This window comes from Cynocephalus volans, chromosome 11 (genome assembly GCF_027409185.1).
Source record: "Cynocephalus volans isolate mCynVol1 chromosome 11, mCynVol1.pri, whole genome shotgun sequence".
Taxonomy (NCBI): Eukaryota; Metazoa; Chordata; class Mammalia; order Dermoptera; family Cynocephalidae; genus Cynocephalus; species Cynocephalus volans.
Window position 1 is genome coordinate 33,211,032 of NC_084470.1, and position 24,963 is coordinate 33,235,994.

A 24,963-nucleotide genomic window follows, 5' to 3' on the forward strand; every position below is an offset into this window, starting at 1 on the left:
TTTTTTTGGCATTTGATCTCTGTAAAAGCCACAATTTTCCTTAAAAATCTTTCTTTATGCCTAGATCTGTCATTTTGAAGTCCAATTTCTAATGTGCTGATGGTCTTAACACCGACCATAGAACTACAAAAATACATTTGCTTTATGTCTAAATGACATCCTTGTCTTATTATAATTATTTTAACTATTGAAAGCAAGGGTTGTTGTTTCAGCTACCTTGGGGAGTTTCAAAGATTTTTAAAGAGATTGGACTTTGTGGAAAATTTTCCCCTTCTTAATCCTTAACTGGTTGCAAACGTCTATGGGCCATATGGTTATTTCTTGACACTGTCTAGTGGATCGATATGATGCTTTCATGTCCTTTAGATTAAAAACTTCTGGCTTTAAATCCCCTAACATATACTTTAGGATTAGAGCTGAAGTTTAATGCACAATCCGTGACCACCCAGTGCAGGGTCACACTTCACAGGTCACAGCAGTGATTGCTCAGGTGCAAATAGGAAGCTGGCAACTTTAAAGGGTAAGCCACAGGACCCCTCCATCATCTCAATTGTGCCTGCCCTCCCTCTGTCACTGCATCAGGTAGAAAGCATGTGTCAATGTAACAGCAGCATGGCAGACGAAAGGTTGTCAGGCAGGCATTCAATTTCAACCTTCAGGGAGAAGGGAGGGGAACAAACAGCACAATGCAGTGGCAGCCAAAGCTGTAATGCTCTTTTCTTGCAAGTCTCTCTTTTGTTGGATAAGATTCTAGGCTGGCCACATATGAATCATCCTGTCCAGTGCATAACACAATGTTTCAATGTGAACTGTGGCTACTCTTGTGATTACGGCTTTGGTCCCTGGTTGTAAAACTACCCAAGAGCATTTTATGATAAAGTTCAAATCAGTTCAATTAATGACTGTGGAGTGCAAAAGGGGGACAATTTTTCAACACACTCATCAGGCAGGGGACTGGAAGGCTGATCATCTAGACCCTGAGATGACATTATTTTCCCGGTCATAAGATCTATAAAATTGGACCCTGAGTTTTCATTGTTTTGTTTTATTGCAACAAATTTTAGAACATGCTGGGCATATTTTTTTTCCCTGTTTTTCTCAAAAAAAAAAAAAAACTCAAGTCTCTGAAAGATATGCTATGATAGGATCACGAAAGATTATATTTATATATGTAGATATGGCTTGTGTGCTTGAAGGCATGGAGACAAGATAAAGAGTAGACTTGACCATGAGTCTTATAAATGATATGCTTTATTATCACCTAGATTTGTTTGCTAATATTTTCTCTTTCATTATTTTTATATGTTGAAGGGCACTCAAGCTGAATAATACGAAGTTCTCTTTATATTAGTAATCTAGATGTGGCACATTATACTTTCTAAAGATGACTGTACACATATATATCTATAACCAATATTAAAAATAACATGTGAATGGGAGATAGATATATATCTATAAAGGTAAAGATATAGGGGCGTAGATATATATCTCCCATCCACAAGTCATTCTTCTCCTCCCTCCACCCCCCCGAAAACCTCTTTTATTGAGATCTTACCAGCAGTACAATCTGTTCCTGACATTAAGCTCCTTCTTCCTTTGCCATTTTGTCTTTTTTAAGTCTCCCCATGATGTTTTCTTCTCCTCCACAATCATGAAGCAGCCATTGCCAAACTTGGAGGCGTCGATGAACTTCAGGTCTGTCTTCCTCAGAGCCCGCCACTTGGTCTGCACCAGTAAGTACTTGCAGAGGGTGAGCACTCACTTGTTGGTTCCCACCACACGGCCTTTCACCATGACAACGTCACTGGTCACTTCAATGTAGTGAATGAAGCCACCCAGAGGGTTGATGCTCCTGTCAGACAGGTCATAATCAGTGGAGACATTGTTCTTGACCAGTTTGCTGTCCTTGTTAAGGTAGCTTTGGCTAATCTTGTAGATCTTCTTGTTGATCTCAATGCAGTGATGGTAGCCTTTCTGCCCAGCCTGTTCCAAAGAGAAGGCCACACGGGCAGGATGCCATGTCCCAATACAGGCAACTTTGCACAGCCCTTGGTGGGTCTTGCAGGGCAGCTTCTTGGTATGCCAGCAACTGGTGACCCCTTTGTAGCCTTTGCCCTTGGTCACCCAGATGACATTGATCATCTCTCATCCTACCCAAGCACATGATTCACAAGGACCTGCTGCTCTGGCCTCTCTGGGTCCAGTCCAGTTTCTTGGGCACAGTTCCTCTGTTCACCTGGATCTCCACCAGGTGGACCATCTTTTGACGTAGAGGAAGCAGGAGCATCTGGGTGTGGTCAGCAATGTGGACGACCTGGCAGCTGCTTCTCCAGCTGCTTCTTGCCATCTTCATCCTGTCATTTCTTGTAGTATTTGATGAAAGCCTTCTTCTTAGATTTATGCCAGTTCTTACAGAAGCACCTCTTGTACTCATCACTGCTATTCTCAGCAAAGATTGTTTTAAAGGTCTGGAGGCCTTGAGGGGTTTCCACGCAGCCCGCAGTGCCTACAGCCACCATGGGTGGTGTCTCTATAGTGATCACAGCCTCCACAGCTCCCTTCTTGCTCGCCTCAGATCCTGGCCTGTTGACTTCCTGCATAATGTGGGTCATGCCAGCCTTGTAGCTCAGGAAGGCTGTGAGATGAATGAGCTTTGAAGGGTCATCCTTGAGGAAGTTCTTCACCTTCCGGGAATGCCTGCTGTTGTGCTTCTGAGGTGAGAAGCCCAGGGATCCATGTCTGGGAGCAGAGAACTTCCTGTGAGACATCTCGTCATCAAATCCCACCAGTAGAGCCACAAATCATTCTTATAATATGACTAACACTCTTTTCACCTAAAGTGTGGTGGGGGCGTGGTCTACATTTTCTCCCCTTGGATCTTGGTGGGGAGCTTGTTACTGCTCTGACAAATATTGTGCATCAGAAGTGATGCAATGTGACTTCCAGAGCTAGGTCACAAAAGAATACAGTATCTACCTGGCTCTTTTTCATGTTATGCTTGCCCTGGGAACCCAGCCACCATGCTGTGAGGAAGCCCAGACTAACCTATGCAGACAGACCACACAAAGAGGACTGCATGCAGAGGAGCTAACACCTCCAGCTGAGAACCAGCAGTAACGGGCACACTTGAGTGAATGAGCCTTCAAATATTTCCAGCCTCAGCCTTTAAGTCTTCCAGCTGAGACCCCAGACAGACATTGTGGAGCAAGGACAAACCTTCCCTGCTGTGTCCTTTTGATGTTCCTGACCCAGAAAAACCACAAGAGAGCATAAGAGAGTATTGTTGTTTTAGGCCACTATGCTCTGATGTGGTTTGTTATGTAGCACAGTAACTGGAACAACAGAGCATAAATGTCCCCCTTCATATGGGATGCAGATGTTGACAAGTCCTCTGCCCACCTGACCTCTTGCATGTCTAGGAGGTAAATCCCTTTTTATGCTTATTTGCAGACAAGGCCTTTTCCAAGAAACTTTTCTGAAACTTGTGGGTTGATTTAGATGCCCCTTTTCTGGGCTCTCCTAGCAAATCTGTCAACAGTGATCACAATGCACTGCCATCCTTGGTAGACATTAAGTCCCAGATAGCATGAGCCCTTCCTTCTCATGTTTGTATTTATAGTGCTTAGCACCATTTCTGGAACACAGTAGGTACTTAATAAATTCTCACTATAGAAACACCCCATTAGAACTTAATTTACCTAGTCCTTGACTTGGAGAATGATAGAAGAGAGGTGAAAGAGTTTCTAAAAGTGGAGTAGCATGAAATAATATTTCTTAGTGAAGTTCTAGAGAGAAGATTTTTAACAATGTCCTGAAGAGAAGTTTTCCTTCTTAGAAAGTGTGCAAACCTTTAGCTTCCTTCATAAAATGTATAAGTCATTATTACAAGGTGGATCTAGAGGAACAGCGATCTGTTCAACTCTTGGTGGACTTCTCCAGAAACATTGAGTATCTTATAAGACAGCATTACTGGGAGCTGGACACAGCAGATAGGCTAGGTATATTATGTTCCCTGCTGTTGCCTTCTTAATACTGGGGTCAAATGGAAGGAAAGCCTTAGTCTTCAGGTCTTCTTTATCTCAGTAGTTCATAAATTTAGAGTGCCTCAGATGCACCTGGATATCTTGTCATGAATGCAGAGCCTCAGGCCCCAGGTTCAGAATTCTGAAGTATTGACAAGCACGAAATGTGCCTTTTTGATAAGCTCTCCAGTTGATTCAGATATAGAAGATCCAAAGGCCATACTTTGAAAGAAAATGAAATGAAACAAAACAAACCATGGAAAACCGAAGAATAAAATTTCTCTTCAGGATATGTGTGGAAATTGGGGTCCAGAAACTCTGGAAGGTTCTTGACTCAATTACAGAATCTATATGTAGAAATTTGATCCTTGAATTTCTATATAGGAGTACGTTAAAGACTATTTAATTAATTAATTAATTAATTAGTTATTATTTTTATTTCTTTATTTTAATTTATTAGCATACAATGAAAGATTATTTTAAAAATTACTATAAATATCTGACACTTCTCTGTTGAATTAAGGACTTAAATCTACTTCAGTTTGAATCTATTCTTTTGATGATGTGGTACACATTCAAAGTTTGCAGTGAGAATAGAGGATGGATCCTGGTTTCATTTCCTCTCTTGATTGCTGAGTATCTGTCTCCCAGTTCTCTTTTGCATTACCCTGTACTCTTGGGTAATTACTTCCCTGTACTCCCTGTCCCCCTTCTGCATCTTGTATTTCCTCCTAATCTTATGTCTGCTTCATGTGTTAAGTTCAGCATGACAATTTCCAAGGGAAATTTATCACCAGAAAGATGTGACTATGGTTTCTAGAATTTAGACTCCATTCCACTGGACATAAATAGATTTTTGAGCTAAAAGACTGTGGTGTATAGAGTATAGCTGCTTTTATAACTTTTAGCTTTTGACCACAATCATTGAAAATATAATGTAAAAAATTATCCAAGTTAACTACAACTAAATACCATACCTTGTAATGTCCATGAAACTAGGTTTCTGCTTTGGTGGTCAAAGCACTCATCAAGGGTCACATTTTCAAATGGCATGATTTCTAAGTGGCTGCATTCCCTCAGTATGGTTTCTTATTTTTATATAATGTAATGAATAATTTTTTTTCAGGCTCATCTGAGAAATGTATTGGAAGCAGCGTTGGACCCATCTGTCTGTCCTGGCTCTACTACAGTGCCCTCCATGACCAGGATTTGACCTGGATAAAATATTATTACATCCAAAGAGGTTTAGAACCCACCTTTAATCCTTAGTGCAATGTTTACCTAAGATTGTCATACATGAGGGATATAGGGATTTTTTTTTCTCTAAAGAGATAAACATGTTAAAAATTTGCAATTGAAGTTCCTATGAAGAAAATTAAAGTTGAAAAATCAAAGTTGTTTTTAAACACAGAACAGGCTAAGGGAAGATGCGTATGTAGAGACAGTAAAGAAAGGCTGGTTCTTTCCTGGACGTAGGGAGAAACTGATGTTATCTGATGGATGGAGGAAGACTGAAGAAGCAGTAACAAACAGGGCATTAGAGACTGCAAGATCAGCCCACAGATGGGACAGTTTGTCTCTGCATTTATGACATGCTAATTGTTCTAGGATGGGGACCATATGATATTATAAAAAAGCAACTTTATTTTTGTCTCCTATTTTGAGGTAGGGTTTGTGGGAAGCGGAGTCTGAGTTGAAGACTCCTGTGCAAGTGACATATTGAGAGGGTGTCCTTAGGAGAAGGGGAGTGAAGGAAGCAAGATAGGACAAGGGAAGAAAACCGCTGGATGTGGTATTGACTGAGGTCTAGCTGAGCCTTGTTCCATGAGGACCTGTGCTGCACTAATTGCACCCATGTTAGGACCACCTTGAAGTCTTAGCTTTTGTACCCAGAGTCAGTCATTGGCCCCTGCCTGCTTGGGGGGTGGTGATGGACAGTTATGCAATTTGGGTAGGTGGCTTCTATTCTGCTTCAGGCAATTAATTCTCTGGAGAAGGAGGCTGCAGCAAGCTGTGGACAGCCAACATTCTCAGGAAGGCAGGTGCAGTGACCTGCTGAAGGGGATATGGGTGGAGTACCAACAGTATCCACTACATCTATTTCCCACTTGAAATTTAATTAGTGTGGAATTTTTATTTTTCCTGCCCCTATGGTTCATAGTTTTGTGGTCACTCTTGGGCCACAGTAGTCCTACAGTCCCTTTAAATTGAAAGACAGTGTTTTGATTAAGAAGATAGAGTGCCCAGTTTAACACATTAAGCAATACTTCTCATTTTATTCTATGATGTCTTATCTCCTACTCCTTCCCCCAGCACTCATGCCAGTTTCCTCAGCATGGCATAGGAAGACTGGTCATGTGCTTCCATGGATAAAACGGTGGGATGACTTATTGCTTGCTCACCACTTCCCCTGAGCGAGCTGCTGTCACTGACATTTTAGGGGTTACAGTGAGTCTTCCCTGACCAGGATAAAATGACTGCATCCTCTGGCCTGGCAGATGGATACTTTATGTTATAGATACTTATGGGGGGGGGTGGTTTCAGAGGCTCTGTTGCTGGATCCTTATGACTATGACACACCTATTGTGGCTAATGCTTTCAGTTCCTCTAGCTTTTGCCCTCCCATATGATCCTGTTGGGCAGCAGTCACAGTAGTCTCTAGGCTGGACTATTCTGTAGGGCCCATATCTGGTCCACAGGAAATACTAACACATCCTTTGTCCTTGCAGGCTGGGCAGATGAGGGAGGAGGCAGAACAAATCAGGAGCAACCTTTTCACCACTGCCAAAGCATCTGTCCAGTCTGACTCTCTTGCCTCTGATTTTTCAAACCAGGAGCAAGTACTAGTCCACTGTGCTTATCTTACTCCAAGAGACTGATATCAAGCTCTACAAATAGTCATGTTGAAGCCACTGTCTCATTTTTCCTCACTAGTTTATCATGACAATTTTCAATCATGCAGCGAAACTGAAAAAATTTCCTGTGAACATCAGTATACCCACCACCTATCATTACATTTTACTATGCTCATTTTATTGTATATGTATCCATCTAGTCATCTGTTTATGCATCATCTTATTTTTGATATATTTCAAAATAAATTGCAGACAGCTGTGTACTTTCCTATGAATACCTCAGCATGTATATGAGGAACTAGCGTTCAATATATATTTATATTTTTTCTTTAGTTATACAATTTACATAGAAATTTTGAAAAATATAGGCACCTGTGTAACAAAGGTTTATCACAAGGCAGGTATCACCCTAGAACATTCTTTCATACTTCTTCCAAGTTAATTTCCACACCCTTTCCCACCAGAAGCAACCACTGTTTTGTTTGAGTCTTTCACTAAAGTGGATCAGATTGGCCTGTTATAGAACTTCATAAAAATGAAATCACTCAGTATGTATTCCTTTGTAAATGATTTCTCTGACTTAGCATAACATTTCTGAGACTTATCTACATTACTGTTTGTATCGTAGTTCTTTCCTTTTTATTGCTGAGTGATATTCTCTTATGACAATAGCACAGGTTTTTTATTCATTGTCCTATTGATGCGCACCTGGACTGTTTCTAGTTTTTGGCTAATAGAAATAATGCAAAGCCACTGTCTTGGCTTGAGATGAATAGAAAAGCTCACCGGACCTCTGCTTCTTGGTGATGGGAGGGTAAAGAGGTGCTTGAGAATTGCAGTAAATGAACAGTTCTTTCCCAAGAAATTTCTTCACAAATTATCTCTCTGTGACCTCTAACTTTCTTGATCCTTCTATATCATCACTGAGGGGCAGTCATCAAACTAATTCTAGGCTACCTACTTGGAAATCAACTTTCTATTCTGTTTGACAGCACATTTTGGCATCTACTATCTATGGTATCTTGGTGCCTCAGTTGAAACTTCCAATCTAGCAAACTCTGGTGCTCATTATTCTTGAAATTTCAGCAGAAAGAAGGAGCTGCTTTGGTGCAGAGGGATTAATGAGGCTTATATAGGCTGAACACTTCAGGGAAGCTGAAGAGGAGGAATTTGCTCACAAATAGCTTTGGCTGTCAAGTAGTGCCTCGGGCATATGTTTCTCACATAGTGTCAAATAACAAGACCAACTGCCAGGCTGCTCTTGTCCCTAGCGTCTTGCTGAAGGAGGCTCTTGAATTGCTGGCATCATGAGTTTGTTGATGAAAATGACCTCTGTCAGTCACTGCTAGTGAAGAAAGCCATGAACAATGAAGTAGTGGATTTCACGATCAGCTTTGTTTCTGTGACAGACATTGGGTGGTGCCCTCGTAGCACTTTGCATCGTGACTGGCTGCACTAATACCAAGGAAATGAAGACCTGTGGAGGCTCAAAAGGAGGCATCCTCAGGGGTGACCCATAGATGTGCCCATGGGAAGGTAGGCACTTGTATAAGAAGTGGTAATTCTCCAAGTTACTGTCTTATTTTAAGAACGAGCAAGTGATAAATTAATGATAATCTTGAAGTAAAACTGATTCTGCTTCACTTTAACATGTAAGTTTGCAAAGATCTCAGTTAACCTTGTAAAGTCAGGTCACTAATCCCAAAATGTTGAAATAGTTAGCTCTAAAGGATATTAGATATAAAGAAATGCAAGAGAGCATTTAGATTTAAATGTGCAGTGAAAAGAAAAGCAGAGATGAAGAAAGCTAAAGGACGGCTACTGAAATTATATCTCTTTTGCAATAGGATAGTGGAAGTAGAATGAGACTCCCAAGCCTCTCGAGGATGGCAACAGATACGTAACTGTTGTCCATACTCAACACATTTGTTATTGATGAAGAAGAACATGGTTATCTTGAAAGGCCAGTTAATATCAAGAATATAACTCAGAAATTTTCTCCTTACCTTAGCCCCAATTCAATCTTGAGAACATTTCATCAAATCTTGAATTTGTCTCTAAAACTTTCCCTCGGTCATTATAGAATAAGATTTGATTTCATTTATTTTTACAATTATTAATTTAGTTTTATAAATATATAATTGAATAGCAGATTACTTAATTTATTAGGAAAATAGTGGCTCTTACTGGCTTTTTTTTTTTTTTTTAGGGAGAAAAAATAGTGAGGTTCTGAACATTCTCAGTGTAGTCTCCTTTATGATCTTGAGAATCCTTGGAGTATTTCTTATCCATTCTTGAGATTGACAAATGTTTGCCTGGGTTTAAATTAAATGTTCAGATCCCAGGTAAGATATTTGATCAGAGGATGAGTCATAGAAAAAGTGTCATTGTGTCTAGAAGATGCTACATAAATAGTAGAAGCTTAGTTTAAGTGAATTAAATTATTTATAACTATCATCTTTCTAAAACAAAAGTATTAAAAAAAAAACCACTAACAGATGAAAGTAACTGATCCAGGAGATCAGAGCAATGATAAAATAAAGGTACAAACATGAGGTAAAGCTAGTGATAAAATTAGAATGCAGAATGTATGCTATAAAATTCTGAGGGAATGGTTCCATTATTTGCCTCTGAACTTTCTGATAATCAATAAAAGATGAAAGCAGTTGAGATACATGGTTCAGACATCTATAAGATTAAACAAACCAATTGTTCAAAGAAAGCAATCCATTATTAATTGTTGAGTGTAATTTTACCTGTAGGTCATCCTTAGGAGGACATAAGGTGATGTCCTGAGTGAAGTTCTCAACAATATCCTCATAGCCTTCCTCAGAGTGTGTGGATGGTATAATACCAGCAAGATTCAGTAAAAGCAGTTTGTAAATTTTTCCTTGGGGAAAGAGGGTACAGACAGAAAGGAGCCCCATGTCCATATAGGTCTGTGGGGCTATGGTTCAAACTGAGGATAAATTGTTTCGAATGTTAGGGGACTGGCTGGACTACTTGTCCTTCAGGCAATTTTCCAGAAATATTATTTCCCTCAACCAAAATTTCGATAAGTCTTGAGTGTCAGTGAGTTTGAGGTTATACTCTCTGACAAGCACTTGGACTGGAAATATTCTCTCCCACTTAGTGTGGCTTTCATATTCTGCTGCTCTGAGGATAGTATTGGCATCTTCTCAAGAAATCTGAGATGTTTAATAAGAGGAAACCCTACCTCCTCATCAAGGTGGGTTGAGAAAGTACCCAAGGTCAGTGACATGACTTTCCTTTGAAAGGAAAATGGCATCTGCTCCAACTCATGGGTCCTCTTAATTTGATGTTATAGAGCATGACCATTCTAATGTTAACCTGGAAAATTTTTCCACGTGCCTACTTCAGCCATAAAGAAATCTTAATAAAGTTCTCATAGAATCTTTAAATTGTAACAGTGAATATCTCAGTTGAATTCTTCAAGATAAAGCTGTTTGCAAAACGTACCTGTTAGTAACTGAATGGGTTGATTTTCTGTAGGGGATCACCAGCTTTCAGTGTTGGGGATGAATAGATTGGTCCTTTGGCTTTGGAGAAGTTGGTAAACACACCCTTCTTCCTGACAGCCATCACAAACCAGGCTCAAATGTTTATAGAAGTCATGTATAGATTATAATAGGAAGATATCATATTCAGATGGAGAATTGACTATTTGATAGGTGTGCAAAAATTTTCCACCAAAAAAATATTCCAAAGCAAACAAAATCTATTTCTATCCTCTCAGACCTAGCAAGAACAACAGGTAAGCCGTTTCCATTTTACAGATGGATCTGTTTAGAGAGTAATTCTAAAATGTGTCTTTCTTTTGGACACACGTAATAAGAGTCTGGTTTAGAACATACGTTTCTGACCAACCTCAATCTTGCTGCAAGACTCAGAGGTACTTATAGTAATCATTCAGTAATCAATCAATCAATCAATCAATCAACTAACTACTCCTGCATATCTTGGTGTTTCTTTTTAGTGGTTTCCGTATACTGTGTGTCACAGATGGGCAATCTTGCTATAATTTTTTACAAACTAAGTTAAAAACATATCTGTGAAGGGTAGCTATTTTGTTCTCTCTTTGACAATTCTGCCAGCTTAAATTTATTGATGATTAGTCAAAGACCAATTATTAATTATCAGGATTATCATTAGAGAAAACCCAGGATGGTTTCTTACATTTCTCTCCTCCTCTCCCAAGTGGCCTAGGCTTATGGGCCTGGAACCAAGGAGATCTTAGCCTACTAAAAGTTTAAAAACATCTCACTGGAAGTGTTGGTTGGAAACATTTTTTTTTTTCTGCCTTATCCCCAAGGGAAGCTGCTGGATGGTGCTAAAAAGGATGACTTGGCTAAAGAATCAACTGAAGCTTGCCATTGTGAGGACCTCAATCACCCTGTCACAAGCCCACTGACCTGGGCTGACTTGGCCTGTGTCCCCTGTGGGCCTTTTCATCTCTCTGATCCCCACATTCAGTCTTCTCCCTTCAGGTGGAGGGATGGGCTACCAGCTGTGCTCTGCACCTGCCCATCTATAGCCTGCGTCTGTCCTCACTTGACAGCATACCCCTTAGGTTGGAAGTATAGTGCAGCATCTCCATAGGTGGGAAGATCCCGTGCTGTGGAGTTACTGCACTGTACTTCCAACACGGGAAGGGTAGGCATATATATGTGTACATGTGTGAGTATGTGTGTTTACCAAAATAAGGCCCAGAAAGAAGAGGCAGCTGGGGAAAGATGAATCTTGTATGTGGTTATTGGTAGATAATTACCCCTTGAAAAATAAGATGTCAGTTGTTTTTAGGTAGTAAAAACCAAAGGTGACCTAGTCAAAAAGCAAACTGCATCCCACATCTTTCTTCTGTCCCTGCACGTTGGTGTGAAACATCCTAGTGCCTCTACTCAGGAAGAGAAATGAATATAGGAAAAATTATCTGGGACATAAAAGTCCCACTGCAGGCCAGGAAATTCCCACCACTTAGAGGAAGAATGGACTTAGTGAACTGCTAGGGGGAAGGGTCAGAAGTTGAGAAAGACAGGAGAGGAGGGGATTTCAGGGGGGAAGGCAGGAGGATAGAAGTTGCCTGTTAAAGAACCAGAGGTGGAGGAGAGAGGACATCTGTGTGGAACATTCTTCCATCGCCTGTGGAATGTCTGGCTAGATAAACGATTCTGTGCAGTGTAGTGAGACCTCAAGCTTTTCTAGAGTACAAGTACCAGTTAGTACACTAGGGGGCACAGGACCTGACTTTTTACTTCCTCTCCGCCTCTGCTTGAAATTTTCTCACATAGGGCTGGCCTGTGGCTCACTCAGGAGAGTGTGGTGTTGATAACACCAAAGCCACGGTTTGGATCGCTTATAGGGATGGCCGGTTAGCTCTATGGGTGAGCGTGGTACTGACAACACCAAGTCAAGGGTTAAGATCCCCTTACCGGTCATCTTTTAAGGAAAAAAAAAAAAAAAGAAATTTTCTCACATAGATTCACCTAGGGAGAGCACACAGGGAAGTAAACAAATGGGTTTAGTCTACCCCCAATAAAAGAAACTCACTAATAATTCTTGGAGAAAAAATGCCCAGTGCCCAGGTTACCTAGAGATTGGTATAGAGAAGGGATCACCATTACCCTGCTGTGTACATTTCCCCAGTCTATGGTTATCATTATACCAGTGCCCCTCCCCCACTCCCCATGCTGATTTACTAAAGTGGCTGAACTCTTCCAGATAGTCCCCAAATTGACAGTCGCTCTGCATTAATAGGACTTGTGCTAGTCAGGCATCCCTGTGCATTCCATCTCTTTTTACCTCGCTGTGCCATCTGTCACTGTAATACCTATGTCACTGAGTTTTGAACCATAATACTTATACTTCATCAGCTTCCAAATGGTTCCATGATCTGTCAGCAGTGATCAAGGCAGTGCAATGAAACATGACAGGGCATCTCCAAGAAATTTTTTAGTGAGGCTCAGGGAGGAAAAAGTTGAAGTCTGGGGCCATTTGAAGTCACTCTACCTTGAGTCACTCTTGTGAGGTCTCTGATGTCCTGAAGTGGGTTTATTTTATTTTTTTATACCCTGAAGCAAAAGTTTATATATCTGACTTTAACGTGACATGATAGCCAGATAGAAGCATACTGTATAAAACCCTGGCACACATACCTCCAAACATCTGGGAAGTTGTCTATGTGGGTGGGACAAAGCAAGAGAAAGTTTAGGGTAAGGGATAGGCTATGTGGTGCGGCAGAGGATGGATGTGTTGTGTGTGTGTGTGTGTGTGTGTGTGTGTGTGTGTGAGGGTCAGGGACTTGGGAGTTCGTTAACTTTGAATGGCATGAAACTCAGAGATGTGGGCAGTGAAAGGTCACTAACATTTATTTTTTTAGAAATTGGTATCTTCTAGGCGTTAAGCTAATGCTTGCTTATGTATTATATTATTTAATCCTTAAGAGAATCCATGAGATTAAATAGCAGTATCAGGATTAGTAGTAAATTAAGTAGAAGGATTCCTACTTTTTATAGATAGAGATGCAAACATTTTTTAATGGACAAAGAGACTAGACCTTGATCAAGGTCATATACAATGAGCGGACCAGTGATATGACCTTGGGCGACTTAAGATGTATCAGATTTTAGACTATACGCTGTTTCCATAATAAACCAGGGGTGTGGGTATTAAGTTTTTTTAGCTATGCCTTTGAACTCCATATTCCTCATAACGGTTTTGGGATGGCTCCAATTCTCAGAAACTATTATCTAAATCTGTCTAGCAATATCTTTTCCAGCCTTATTTCCTATCATTTGAAAAACATTTATTCTTTCTTTACCACGGTGGCAGTCTGCCCGGATATAGATGCAATGTATCATTTTCTGTAATAATGGAAGGTGGGCTAGGAATTATCTATAATTTGTTTCTCCATCCAGGCACGTCAAAGTAAGTTATGATGAAAGTGGAGCAGCAACCTTGATCACCTACCGTTTTATAGCTGATGTGATTGTTTTTATGAAGCCTATAACACTTTTAACGCTATAGCTGTGATGATCCTGATTCTCGTCTCAGCAGAACAATATTACAAGAGTTGAGTCAATGCTGATTGCAGAGGGTGAGAGAATGGCTTGCTAGTGACAGGGTTTGAGAGAAAATTGCACAAAGCATACTCCTGTTACCCCCCACAAGCCAACCATGTGGGAACCTTTGGCCAGCATTCTGCTACTTCCATGAATTATTCAGTCTTCTGCTTGGCAGGGGGGGACATGTGTTGCAACCAGGTCATCCTCTGATAACTAGGAATTTAGGATAAAAATCCTTCTAGACTGTTATATTCAAAGAGAAGACGTGGGTCAAGGGTGTTAGTGGAAGCAGCCTCATGGTTTGGGGAGATTTTGGAGCCAGATCCCATATCTGTTTTCCTTTGCTGAAGCTCTTTACTGGAAGGAAGAGGTACGTAGGGGAGCAGGGAAGAGCATTAGCGTGTCAGTCATGGTCCTTTGTATCTAATTTTATTTGAACAAATGTTTATAGAACATTCACTATTGGCTACACTTATGCTAGGTTCCATGGAGAAAATAAAGATGAGACACCATCCCCACTAAGGTTCAGGGATACTGATCCTTAACATTTTTAAATACATCTTGACAAGTGCTATAATAATATCATGAAAATGCACATGATGATGCTTCTACGAGAAGTGATCAGGGAAGACTAGAGAGAGATGCTATTATCTCACGGAGATTGAATATTAGAGTTTACAAGGCAAGACAAAGATGGGGAGGGTACCCTGATCATAAAAGCCAGCATGACCATAAGCACAGAGGCATGGCACATGGTGGAAGGACATACAGTAGGTGTTTATAGGAGTGTGTTGGGAAATTAGGCCTGGAAAATTTAAACCAAAATAATACTGTGAAAAGTTTAGAATGCCATCATAAGGAGTTTGGACTCAATACTGTAGGCGTAAGTCACAGGAAAAGAAATATGAATGAGTGACCAAGTAGTGGCTGTGGTCACTAGGGCAGTAAGGTCCCTTCTAAGGAAGGTGGCTGGATTCCATTCTCCAGATGGTGTTTTTCTCTAGTGTATAAACACTGTATTGCCAAATAATACCTATTTTCCAAGAAAGGCCTGAAGTCCTATTTTTTTTTTTTAATGTGAGTTCTCATGATAATTAAATGCTGGCAACTAATAATTTTTTTTTTGAAACACCTGTGGGCAAACAAAGCCAGTTTTAAGGCTCATGTCTGTCCACATGCCAGTGGTTCATAACTATAGCTGGAGATAAATGAGGACCCACAAATATTTATACTCAGGAAGCCAACTCAATCCTATGTGTTTTTAGAAAGCCAAATCTGGGAGCAGACGGGGCAGGAAGACGACGCTTGCGGCAGGAAGACAGGTGGACAGCTGGTGTTGGAGAGGGGATGAAGGCTTGGGCTTGGGCAGGTGTGGAGGAGAGGGAGCAGAGATGAGAGCCATGAAGCACCTGGTGACCACTCCATGTGGGGGGAGGATGTGGGTGCTACCATAGGTGACAGCAGGGAGGTTGCAAGGCTGTTAACTGTGGGAAGTAAGTAAAAAAGGCTACCATATGTGCCTATAGGGTAATGATTCTATTTTGCTTTTTATGTATTCTACATTTGCTTTTTACAGTATGTGTTATACTTGCTTTCTACTACCTAGTCCATAATACTGGAAGAAATGGCTTGAAATAGTTTTTTTTTTTTTAAAACCAAATAAGTAACCTTTTTCCTGTTTTCCCCTTTGAGGCTCCGAGATGAACTATGGGCATTAGCTGCTTGATTTCAGACTCTTTCCCTGTCTGAAATCACACTGATGTGGTTGAAGCAATGAGCTGAAAGTATTTTAATCCTTGATGGATAGCAGAAGAAGAGAAATTTATGAGTCCAATTCTTTTTAAGTTTGAAGATAATGATTTTTTTCCCTTTTCTGTCTCTGCTTTTTTTCTTCTGCATTTTACATTTTGTGACAGTGAGTCAGACACACTATTATTCTACTCAGCTGTCTTGACATCAGCAACAAATTTGCATGAACTAAGAAAGGGATGCTTCTATGTTATTGTCTTCAATATTAAGTGGTATTTTATGGCAGTGGAGAATTAAGGTGGTCTCTCCATTAGAATTTCTAAATTTGCAGGGGGCTCCTATACTGTCTGCTGATTTGCTTATCTGACCATTGGAATAGAAGAGAGATGAGTTTCTTGGGTGGTGGAGTTGTGACATAGATAGGTGAGTGAATTAATTGAACACTACTCAGTGCACCTATAGAAAAGCTTAATCTGCAGTAGGATCCCGCCTAACATGCTGAATTTACTGGAGAGCTGCTTCCCAAATGTCTCCTATGCAGAATGTTTTTATCTAACAAAAATTAGGACCCATGCTTATGTCTGACAAATTGTCAAAGATCATGCCTGTTTATTTTTCTTATTGCTCCATGCTCAGGCTTTTATTCCTGCACCAAGCAAATTGGGCAAATTCTCGTTAGATTGAGCAAACTATCCTTATACTAGGATGTGGTGAACTCAGTGGATTTTTAAGTAACTTGCAGCACTAGAAGCAAGCAGATGCTTCAGTCGTCTTCACATGTCTCTAGACAGTCACCAACAGTCAAGGACCCTGCCCCTTCTCAATTTCTCTGAAATGATCTACCAGGGATTCATGGGATGTGAAGAAATCTCCAGTCTGTCCCAGCATTATCTTCCTTGTGCCTTAGCAGAAAATAAGCACTTACATAAGAACTGCATGCTGAGAATTTAATAGAGCCTGTGCACACCTGGAAAGATTGTCAGGTAGTAGATGCCTTTGGTGGCAAGTTGACAGAAAACTAGTAAGAGAGTCTATTTCTTCTCTTTTAATGAGAATACATGTTCCCTTAACATCTTTTCATTTTTTATTTTAAAATATGTCATCATTAAGATTTTTTTGAATATGTAATATATGCACATGGCAAACAATTCAAATTGTGTAAATTATTCTTTAGTATTGCTTAAATAGTGGCAAGGACCCTAGAAAGGAAGAATAAAAGAGATTTTATTCCCAGTTCTGCTACTGATGCTTTTGGTACCATTGGGTCAATTATGATACGTTTCTATATCTCAGTTTCTTTACCTGTAACCTAGAAATGGGAATCCTTGCCTACTAACCCTATTGGATTGTTATGAGACCTTAATAAAACTAGTAAGTAAGAATGCTTTATGCCCATAGACAATAAAGGATTTTTGTTATGGTTTCTCCTGTCTTTGTTGATTACCCAGCTAATGTCTTCTGTGTTCTTGTTACAGGCTGGGCGATGATGAAAGAGCTTTCAGTTAATAATTCAACCCTCAAAATAGTTCTATCAGATAAGTGCTATTGTTTTCCTAATTTTACAGTTAGAAAATTGAGGCACGGAGAAACTAAGTCACAAAGTTCATATAGCTGATAATTAGTAGCAAAGTTAATATTTGAACCTAGTCATATTATAAATATAAGTATATATGTATAAATACATCTATGAGAATACTTCAAAAAGTTAGTAGAAAAAATGGAATTAAAACATAATAAGAATCTTCCATGAACATTTTGAAGACCCCTTATATCTATCTATCATGACTGTAACTGCCTTCTCTTTTATTTAATATTTTATGCTAAGCATTGTGTTTATTTCATTAAACACTTTTTAAAAACATTTTTTAATGATTTCAAAATAAATCACGTCTGCAGAGGAGTTACCTACCTACTTCCTATCTACTAGGCATTTATTTTCCCCCTTTTAAAAAATATTATATATAAGGTAAATTTCCTTGTTCACAAGTTTTTGTGGGCATCTGTGATTATTTCTTTAGGAAAAAACCCAGAGATTGAATTGCTATGTCAAAGAGTATGGGCATTTTTAAAGCTCTTGATATGCACTGCCAAGTTGCCCTCTGAAAAGGTTGTGCCAATTTATTCTCCCTCCAGAACTCTATATTCTATTTTCATTAAGATGACAGAGCAATTACAGAAAGGTAGATTAGGACGGGACCTCAAAGATCAGCACGTGTGTGTGCATGCTCACATGTTCCCATATACTACAGACAAGGAAACAGAAGGTGGATAACTTGTCCAAGGGCACAAGGTAAATTAATGGCTGAATTCAAATCTGCCAATTTCTGATCTGGAGCTTTTTTTGATATCATATATAAAACAGTCAGTGATATTGGTTAATGATAAGCAATAGAAAAGGTAGGAAATGCTACGTGGGAGTGGGAATATTATCTTGCAGTCCTCTTACAATCTCATTACCAAATGTCACTCTACCATTTTCTGTTTGTTTTATTCTGATGGCCTCAGAATCTAGTTCACATTATGAGAACTAAGTCAGTCTTGTGCCAAGCAGCAATTTCAAATGGCTGTGGGAAAACCAAGAGGAAGCAAGTGGGGAGAGTTTAGGCCACATTCACAAAGCTCCCTGCAATTATTTTGAGGGTGCATATTTATAGGGTGAACACCAGTTGTTTACAAGACAAATTGTTGCACAAACAACCTAATAGCAGTAGAAATGAAAATAAAATTAAGTTTAAAACATGTAATTCTGCTACTGAATAAAATTATCTTTTAAAATATTTTTTACATGAAGTATACTTTTTACGTAGTTTTAATTATGTCATAGATATACTTTTATATTTTGCTCTTTTCGTCTCTCAAATCATATTCTATAGAAAACATTTGGCTAACCCTGCCTGCAAAATTGTTTTTTTAGTAACTTCCCAGTCAAGTATTCTGCCATATTTAATTAAGCATCCCTCCTTTGTTGGCCATTTAGATTATACCCAAATTTTTAGTATCATTAAATAATGTAGCTAAGATACATAGATTATGCACATATATTTCCCTCTTTGGCCACATCATTTATAACGTCTCAGAAGGGGGATTAATGCCCTAAAAAATACAAACATTTTTATGAGTTTTAATATATGCTGCAAAGTACTTTCCAGAATGATTGGATAACTTAAATTATGTCCATACATATTACAAGCATTTTCAGATACAATATTCAATGATATGTCAAAAAATTTTAAGTCATCCAAGCCAACTCTAGCTTCTGCCTGGGGAGCCATGGCTACCAGCTTTATAGAGGATTTGCTTACAGCATTCTTGGTCAGGTGACTGTCATTGTTTCCCAGCTTGTAGGGAATGTTGCCAGGTGAATGGCTATTTAACTGGTTTCATTCCCAGGTCTGGCTGGATGTTAGCTGACCTCTGCAAGTTTTGGCCTGGACTTTTACTGCCTGGTCTTCCTAATGGTAGAGGTTGGTGGCAAACTTGCTCAATTTGTATACTTATTTGTCTTTCCTCATTCTGGACATAGTTTGAAGTCCCCTGATTAGCTGAGTTGGAATTATTTTAAGGCTTCAAAGGGCTATCTTGAATTCAATAAACAGTCAACAGCTAGCTCCCTGACTACCGCACCATTCTGATTATTTTCTTCATATTAATTAAGTAGTTTTGACTGCACCCTATCTTTATATAAAAGAACACAATAGTTTCCTAGGCATATTTTACCAAACTTCCTCATTGGGTAAATATTCTTAACAGAAATTGGAATGTAGGGATATTGGGGAGAGAAAATTAGCTCAATTTTGTTATTCAATTTGAGGTGCTAGGAGGGCATCCATAGCAAGCACTGGGTCTATAAAAAGAAGACTTAAAAAAAAAAAATAGCAGGCTTGCTACCCTGGAGAGTTGTGGCTAGAGAAAATGTGATTTGTAATTCACAGAGAGGTAGTAGGCAAAATAGTTGTGATCCTTAAAAAGAGAGGGGAAAAAAAAGCATTATAGTATAGAGGTTAAGAATGTGAACTTAGAGTACAGAGTTCAGATGGACTTGAGATAAAATCTTGATTCTGTCTCTGACTCTGTGTCCTTGGGCATGTTACTTAACCTTCAGGCCTCAGTTTCCATTTCTATATAATGGCGGTAATATCGCCTGCATTGTATATTGGATGTGAGGATTGAATGAGATAATGCAACTTATTAAGAATCAATAAATATTATCTATTGTTATTATTATAAAAGTGAGGGCAGAACATTTGCACGTCATCATAGGAGAAGTCAGCAGAAGACATAAAGAATAGAGAGAAAAAAAGAAAACCAGCAGAGGAAAAGAGGGAATCTTAGGAGGAAAGAAAGGAGCAAATATGAGACAGAAGCCAAAGAATGTCAAGAGCAGAAAAGATCTTTGCATTTGATGATGACTAGGTCTCCTATGACTTCCAAGAGAATGTTTCTAGTAGAAAAATTGGGCAGAAATGTCATTGGAGGGCATTAGTCAGCAGTAGGGAATGCTTCCTTAGGACCTACTATTAGCTGTGTGAGTGTCACTGGATTATCTATGGACTTGATTTCATGTGTGCACTTTTGTCCTGCAAACACCAAAAAAAAAAAAAAAAAAAAAAGGTGACTTCCATGGTCATATGAGATGTGCTACTGGTTGCAGCCTTCCTTATATCCTGCCTTATATGTCAATGTCAGCTTTAGCAGCAGGTACATTTTCTTTCTTTGGCCTCATTTTAGCTGCTTATAGGAAAATAGGATAAAATCAGCAGGCAAACGTTGGGTTCAGCACATTCACAAAGAGTGAATGGAATTTAGCTGTTAGGTACCTACCAAACAGCCTCCTCCTGGAGCGAATTCTCCTGCAATTAAAAGAAAGACAGTTAAGTTAAATCCATCCAATCCTTCCATGCTATGGGCTTGTCAAAAAAGCTATTGATTGGAATTAGCTTTCAATCTTGTTTTACCTTTGGCTTTATTATTGCTCTGGCAGTCACAAAGATGAGTTACTTTCTGACATTTTGGTGAAAATTCTGGTAGGACAAACCCCTTAAACTCTAAACGGAAATGACAGCTAAAAGAAAAGTGCAGGTTTTCCCAAATGACACAGGACTATGGCAGGCATACCATCTCTTATAATTTTAGATAATTTGATTTAACCACAAATACAAAAGAAACCAGCCAGAGCCATTTTAATTTTGGAAAAACAATTGAAATCTCTCTCTCTCTTTTACAATTGAAGTCTCTCTCTCTCTCTCTCTCTCTCTCTCTCTCTCTCTCTCTCATATTGTCCTCATAGTTAGGATATCTTTCTGGGAACAAAATATTTCAGACTTTGGGCACTTGTTTGCACTAGCATTTGTTAAAGAAAATCCTGTTTTAGGTTGCTCCTAGGGCTAGTCCACCATTTTTCTGCTGATGACTCAGAACATTGCAGATGCTTTGCTCAGATGCTAAGTCACGTAGTAGAAGCACAGTAAGGGGTCTGATACAGACAGAACATATAATTAGTGTCTCTCCTTGAGAGAGAATCCCATCCACATTTTCTGCATGAGATGATTGGCATTTTGGAGAAAAGTTGCACTTCCTTTAAAATACAGAAAGGGAATCTAAATGTTCTGAGCACAGTCTTCTCTCTGTTATTGACAAAAGGTATTGAGTAGTGGGCTTTATGCTCTCTGTGGCTGAGTTCTAGCATTTATTGGTCTAATGAAAAACCACATAGCTAATATTCTAATCACACAGAGAACTCTATCTCAAAGCTATTATCGTAAAATGGTTTACTGGTGAACCCATACATTCTTTTTCCAGAAAGCGATTTAAATAGTTTTGGGAGACGTTGATGAATGACTCTTAAAGGTTGATTGGAAAGTGATTGTAATAGCACAAAGAAGGAACTAAACAACTGTTTATAGAATCCACTGTATGTGTACAGTATTGCTAGATATTTTGTGGTGGGATTTCTCTGGCTCCTCCGTAGAACTAGGAAGGTAGGCATCATTTGATATTACTACCAGGAATCTCTTCAATAGTCAAGATTCTGCAGTTTCACTGGAGAGAAAGGGGCAGTTCTGCTCACAGCATGTGAGAGATTTATTGCACTTACAATGCACACAGACATGCCCTCATGCCCAGCTCAGGGGCGTAAACCTTTATAACAGTTGATATCAGAGGTGCACACTGGTGATTCCAGGCTGAGTCTGACTTGCTGATATAAGTGTTTGGTCCTCACAGTATTTACAAAAAAGTTATTGTAGATGGCTGGCAGTATTTATAAACTTGGAGATTTTCCACATAAATTTTGATTTGTGCCTCTTGCAAAAAGTGGATAATACAAGGGTAATTCAAAAAGTTCATGTAAATATTTGTATTATCTGTCAATCCTATTTTTCCGTAAACTTTTTGAAGTACTCTTGTATGATAATATCAGGTTCATGTTCCCTTAGGTCACTAGCAACTGGAGTTGAGCAGCAGCTGTCCTCATTAGACAGCCCAAGTGCCTTCCATGTAGCATTAGTGTTGGAAGTCATTTATACAGAACAAATCTCTCTTTATATATCCCCTCCTAATTCAGCTTCTTCCAATCACCATATTATCCCACATCTCATAATAAACAATGGGAAGCATTAGTAAGAGAAGAAAAAGGGTTAATAATCTAATAATTATTTTTACGGTTTCATTCAGGATCTTATTTTTAGGACCTTGAGATAACATATTTGTTCCATCTATCCAGCACATTAAGTAATTCCTCTATGGATCAAGGTGCTCCTGATGTCATGACTCTAGGGGTAATAGAGTAATAATGTCTTCTCCAACATACAGCGTTAATATCCATGATAAAGATAGTGATAAAATCACATTGATCCTATAGAGCAAACACTTGGACCACAAACCATATCCTATGATTGAAAGTCTACAAAATATCCTGAGATAGAAGGAGATGTAGGATGTCACACAAAGTGTAAACTAAACTTGTAGGTAAGGTTTGATTTAGCTAAGGGAGGTCTGTGATCTTGTACTTAAACACCAAGTATCTCTACTTTAAACCCTCTTTTTAAAAAATTATTTTTAATTGACACGTACTAATTGTACATATTTATGGGGTACAGTGTGATGTTTTGATACATGTATGAATTGTATAATGATCAAATCAGGGTATTTGGCATATCCATCATCTCAAACATTTATCATTTCTTTGTGATGAAAACATTCAAAATCCTCTTGTCTAGCTACTTTAAAATACACAATACAATATTATTAACTATAGTTATCCTACTGTGCAATAGAACATCAGAAATTATTCCTCCTCTCTACCCATAACTTTGTATCTGTTGACAAATTTCTCCCCATCTTTGTTCCTTTCTACCCTCCCCATCCTCTGGTAACCACTATTTCACTCTCTTCCTCTGTGAGATCAACATTTTTAGATTCCACACATGAGTGATACCATGTGGTATTTGTCTTTCTGTGCCTGGCTTGTTTCACATAGCAAATTGTCGTTCAGTTTCATCCATGTTATCACAAATGACAGAATATACTTCTTTTTCAAGGCTGAGTAGTATTCTGTTGTGTATATACTCCAAATTGTCTTCATCCATTTAGGTTGATTTCATCAACCTAATTAGGTTGACGGACATTTAGGTTGATTTCATCTCCTGGATATTGTAAATAAAGCTGCAATAAACATGGGAGTGCAGATATCTCTTTGGCATACTTCATTTTCTTTAGATATACACCCAGTAATGGGATTGCTTGATGATATGGCACTTCTACTTTTAATTTTTTGAGGAACCTCCATATTATTATGTTTTGTTTGTTTTTAAAATTTTTATTGGATCATAATTGATTATACATATTTTGGGGGTTCAATGTTGTCATATGTTGATCAAATCAATATTACTTGCATATATATTGATGCAAATCATGCTTATTCTTTATGCCCCTTGTCCATCTCTCCCCATCCCTTTTTCCCTCCCCCATACCCCCTATAATTACCCTAGATTTCTTCTCTCCTTCTGAAAGAGTAATGGTTATTCTGTTAATTTGTTGCCGAGATGATCTGTCCAATGCTGAAAGGTGTGTTCAGGTCCCCCAATATTATCACAGAGCAGATGCTTCTTCTGTCACCCTGGAATGAGCTTTGTGGAGAGAGACATTCTCTTCTTTACTTTGGCCTCTGCTGGAGACTCTCCTGTGTGAATGCACTCCAGTGACTGGCGGACCATCTGTGTGGTGGTTGTGGCATCTAGTCATTTTCGCAGCAGCTGTGGTTATTTTGGTGGCTGTGGTGTGCCACCCACATGGAGGTGATGTTTTTGGCATGCATTGTGGCACTGGCAGTGTGCCTGGTTGTGGGAGGGGAGTCTGATCCCTGACTCTATGCCTCAGGTCCCTGGGCAGGCCCTGAGGTGCTGGTGGCGAGTCTGGGCTGGGACTAATTTTTAGTCCTTTGCTTACTTCTAGAATAAGGGAACTTCCTGTGGGGACCAGTACTTGAGCTGTGTGATTTAGCAAAATTGCTGCTTTTCTGATGATTCCCTAGGGGAGTCTTTTGGGAAGCTCAGGTTTTAATGGTTGACTTTTTATTTACAGGTACTTTTGGCTCTCCAAAGACCCAGTGCACCTGGGTTGTGTAGAAACTCTGATCTGGGTCTGAGTCTTTTCATCAAACTGCACCCCGTGCAATTCTATATTCCTGACCAGTCTCCTCTGAGTGGTCCTTCACTGACTGGCATGCTGGTCAGCTGTCCTTGCTGTGCCCGTGTTCCCCTGATGGGCTCATCTCTCCCACTGTCCATGCTCCAAACACTTCCCATGGGATGGGCTGTGTGCTGGTCTCTTGCGATGACTCAATGGCCTCTGAGTGGCTCCTTTTTTTTCAGTTGTTGTGGCTCCTTGCTCCTATATGGGTCCATGGGAACACTATTAGTACTCCTGCTGGCCTGGGGGCCACCAAGGCCCTGTTCTCTCCTGCTTCCTCCAAGTGACTTCATCTGAAGGGCGCAGCTGCAGCTTTTGCCAGCTCCTGTTCTGTGTGCTCAGCAGCTCCAGCCTTAAAGTGGCCATGGCATGAAATGGTTGAAGCAGTTTTTTCTTTCTCTCATTGTAGCTTCTCCTGCCTTCACGCACTCCGTAGGTCTCTCCTCCACTTCCCCTGAGCTCTAGCAGCCCCAGCTTGGCTGTTGTTGCTCTTATATAGTTGTAAATTGATTGATTTGTGGGAGAGTGATGCTGGGGACCATCTATTCCACCATCTTGACCAGAAGC

The 24,963-nt window shown here is 39.5% G+C and overlaps 1 pseudogene; it reads right to left on the minus strand.

Moving 5' to 3' along the window:
* Window positions 1–1,579: 1,579 nt before the first annotated feature.
* On the minus strand, window positions 1,580–2,768 carry LOC134391203 (large ribosomal subunit protein uL3-like; annotated as a pseudogene).
* Between the last annotated feature and the right edge of the window lie 22,195 nt (window positions 2,769–24,963).